The sequence below is a fragment of the Elephas maximus genome, chromosome 2 (assembly GCF_024166365.1).
Source record: "Elephas maximus indicus isolate mEleMax1 chromosome 2, mEleMax1 primary haplotype, whole genome shotgun sequence".
Lineage (NCBI taxonomy): Eukaryota > Metazoa > Chordata > Mammalia > Proboscidea > Elephantidae > Elephas > Elephas maximus.
The window spans coordinates 234,987,685-234,992,003 of NC_064820.1; the positions used below are offsets into that span (position 1 = coordinate 234,987,685).

General features: G+C 40.2%; 1 pseudogene; it reads left to right on the plus strand.

The window, feature by feature from the left end:
- The first annotated feature begins 3,164 nt into the window (after window positions 1-3,164).
- LOC126070711 (olfactory receptor 2L8-like) lies at window positions 3,165-4,103 on the plus strand (annotated as a pseudogene).
- Window positions 4,104-4,319: the final 216 nt, after the last annotated feature.

A 4,319-nucleotide genomic window follows, 5' to 3' on the forward strand; every position in this document is an offset into this window, starting at 1 on the left:
TTCTTTTTCAGTAATGTTTTTTACTTGTCTGGAGCCTCTTCCCGTTCCATAGGAAGTTGGTGATTTCTTTCTCCATATCATTAAAAAAAGTTATTGGTTTTTGGATCAGGATTCCATTGTATTTATAGATCATTTTTGGTGGAATAGATATTTTTACGATGCTGAGTCTTCCTATGCAAGAGCAATGTATGTTTTTCTACTTATATAGGTCTATTTTGGTTTCTTGCAGTAGTGTCTAATTCTGAAATTTTTCTGTTAATCTTCTGAATTTTTGATTGCTGTCTCTCTATCGATTCTTGCAGCCTATTAAAATTTTCATTATGCTCTTGTATAACCTTCTTAATTTCCTCAACTGTTTTACTGTGTGTTCTTTGGCTTGTTTTGTGGTTTACTTCATCTCCTTTCTGATCTCTTGAAGAGTTCTGTGTATACATTTTTTGTATTCTACCCCTGGTAATTCCAGGAATACATCTTCATCGAGAAAATTCCTTGAATCTTTGTTTTGGGAGCTTGTTGAAGCAATCATGATCTGCTTCTTTAAGTGATTTGATATTGATTGGTGTCTCTGAGCCATCTATAAGTTATTGTATTAAATATTTTAGGTTTGCTAACTGTGTCCTAGTTTCTTGCTTTATTTTGTTTTGATATGCCCAAATAGAGTGCTCGAGGGAGCTAGCTTGATTATTTGAACCTTTGAAGCTCTAACATCCTGTCACCATATGGCTAGAGCTGTTATCAGGAGTCCATCCACTTTTCTTGTATGGATTTGGCTCAGGTGTGTCCAAGTAGTTGGTCACCAAGTGTTTGCTCATCTATGGTCTTAGAGCAGCAGTGGTGATTGGTGCATGCATAGTCCCACCCAAGTGTCTGTGAGGAAAGTGCATCCCTGTTCTCTAGAGCTCACAGACTCTGCAGCAGGACCATGGGCTCCCAATGCTGTTAACTGTAAGGACTGGGAGGCATCACTTATCCTTGGACCCCTGTAGTGGGTGTCTAGATGGCATGGGTGGAGCCACCAGTCCTCAGGTCCCTGATGTGGGTAGATGAGGACCCTGCTTAATAAGCAGTGCTGTGTCAAATGCCAAAAACCCTCCTCTCCACCACACAGCTGCAACAGGTAAAGTCAGACCTCAGGCACATACACCCTTGCACTGTGACAACAAGCGCCTAGCTGCTGAAATGGGGCCACATGGTTCCATGCAGTGGTAAAAGGCATTCAAAGTCCAGGGACTGATTGTGCCTGAACAGGAGCTGCTTCTGCTCTGAGTTCCCAGCTTAAGGGAACCAGCAGGTTATTTTTTCCTATTTGTTATTTTGTTCCTTCTCCAAGTCTGGGGGAATGGCTTAGCATACTCAGCAGGACCTATCTCAGGCCCAGGGATATCAACTGTCACTGAAGCCAGCTTGGGGCCTGGGGCAGAGGGAGGAGAGATCAGATAAATGGGAGAGACTTCTTTCGAAATGGGAGCTGTTTGATCCGTGTGGTAAATTAGATGCAAGCACTTATCTTTGCCAAGAGTGCTGTTCTTTGCTGATTCTGGAGGCATGAGCAGACTCTGTGCTGCTGGCTCTCTGTGGCTAAGTAGTCAAGGTCCCAAATGCTACCACCACCCCTGCCATGGTTGTGCCAGGGGATCAGGCTTGTGCCACTTGCACTCTTTCACTGAGGTAACCATGCCCTGTATGCTACTGCCAGTCCTGCCACAGTTGCACCAGGAGGCCATGCCTGAGGGGCGTCAATTCCTGCTAAGTCAGGTCTGGCAACTACTTGCTGCTTATGAACTGCCTCTCCCTCCCCCTGAGCTCAGTCTGATATCTTAACTGTGCCTTTGATGTTCAGGGCTCCTAGCTTGTCTTTGTATAATGGATTCACTTGTTTTTTCAGGTCTTTCTTGTAAGAGGGACCACCGTAATCTTCTGACTACTCTGCCACCTTGGCTCCGCCTCTCTAAATGTTAAGATTTTTTTTTTTAACAAAATCAGAGAGAGAAGGAAAAGGGCCTTACAACATTTAAATATTTTACTTTCGTATTTGGGGATGTCTAAACAGAGTAATGGAGCCCTACTGGCACAGTGGTTAAGTGCTGAGGCTGGTAACCAAAAGGTCTGTCAGCAGTTTGAATCCACCAGCCACTTCTTGGAAACCCCATGGGGCAGTTCTACTCTGTCCTATAGGGTTGCTATAAGTCAGAATTGACTCGATGGCAACAGTTTTTTTTTTAAACAGAGTCATAGATAGTAGAAGGTCCAGTGAACAATCTATCCTGTACTGACTACTTAGCTGTTGAGTTAAGGGATTGAAAAGAACCTTTCTTAGAGGAATTTAAAAATCAAGATTATAGCTTTGTACTTGATAATATTATAAAATAGAAACTTTTGTATTTCTGAGCCAAAGCCAAATACTGATAAGTAACATTTAGAAAGTCATGTTGGGGATAGTGACTTAAAGCAGAAAGTCCAGCTTCTCAAACAAAGAAAAGAAATAGTTGCGGTTATTAATGTATGTCTTGGGGATAAGCAAAGATTATAAACCTCAAAATGGAAAATAATCTTTATGTTACTACATTCATTCATATAGCAATTTAATCACTTATTCATTTCAACATATTTTTAATTTTTTAATACCCTGCTTATATTTAAGTATAATGTATTTTCTTACTGAGAAGTGAATTTGCTAAGAACTATTATCCTTATGGAAATCCTGGTGGAGCAGTGGCTAAGAGTTTGCCTACTAACTAAAAAGTAAGCAGTTCGAATCCACCAGGCGCTCCTTGGAGACCCCATGGGGCCATTCTACTCTGTCCTATGGTGTCGCTATAAGTCAGAATTGACTTAACAGCAATGGGTTTGTTTTTTTCTTAATCATTCTTATCCTATTAAAATAAGTATAGCATATTTTTATTTATTTTTTCATGGATCTTCCACAACAGATTTTGGATGTAAATACATGATGTCTTACATTTTATCTTTGTGTAATGGAATGGTGTTTCTTGTTTAAAAAAAAGGTAAAATTGCCCATTCATTTAAGCAAGTGTATAATCTCCTGAAAAATTCATTGTTAGATCAATCACAGATATTATGAAAAAATAAATAAGCAGTTCACTGTTCTTTATGTACCTTCCACACTCTTGTCTCTTACTTTAGGAAAAACCAATGAATATTCAATGGAGAATTATAGTGAAACATCAACCAATTTCATTTTGTTAGGACTGTTCCCACCATCAAGAATTGTCCTTTTCCTCTTCATTCTCATCATTCTCATTGTCCTAATGGCTTTAATTGGTAACATATCCATGATTATCCTCATCCTACTGGACACCTATCTCCACACACCCATGTATTTCTTGCTTAGTCAGCTCTCTCTCATGGATCTGAATTACATCTCCACTATTATCCCCAAGATGGCTTACAATTTATTGTTTGGAAACAAGTCAATCTCCTTCATTGGATGTGGAGTTCAGAGTTTCTTCTTTTTGACTTTGCCAGGTGCAGAAGCACTTCTCTTGGCATCTAGGGCCTATGACTGTTATGTGGCCATTTGCTTTCCTCTTCACTATCCTATTCGTATGACCAAAAGTGTGTGTGTGCTAATGACTACAGGATCTTGGATAATGAGCTCTATCAATGCGTGTGCCCACACTGCATGTGCACTCCATATGCCCTATTGCCAGTCCAAGACCATCGATCATTTTTTCTGTGATTTCACAGCCATATTGGCTCTGACACACATGGACACCTGGGTCTTTGACTACATAGTGTTTGTGTGCAGCACCTTATTCCTTGTGTTTCCTTTCATTGGCATTACCTATTCCTATGGACAGGTTCTCCTTGCCATCTACTGCATGCCCTCATCAGAAGGGAAGAAGAAGGCCTATTCAACCTGCAGTACCCACCTCACTGTGGTGACTTAGTACTATGCACCCTTTGTTTACAATTATCTACACCCAAGATCCTTCCGATCTCCAACAGTAGACAAGGTTCTGGCTGTTTTCTACACCATCCTCACCCCCATGTTCAACCCTGTCATCTACAGCCTGAGAAACAAGGAGGTAATGAGGGCTCTGAGAAGAGTTACTCAGAGAATGTTCTCTGTGAGAATGTAGACAAGATTTCTGCATCAATCTTCAAGTTGCAAGTGTCTGTCTATTCTGCAGTGAATAGTCATGAAGAAAAACATTATTCAAAGCATGAGGACAAGGTCTAAGATTATATTAGAAGATTTTAAAAATTAGAAGTTTGACAAAATAATTTTACATTACTAAGGCATGTTTGTTTTTTCCTGAGGTGATTTTTTTTCCATCAATATAAAAGGCATATAC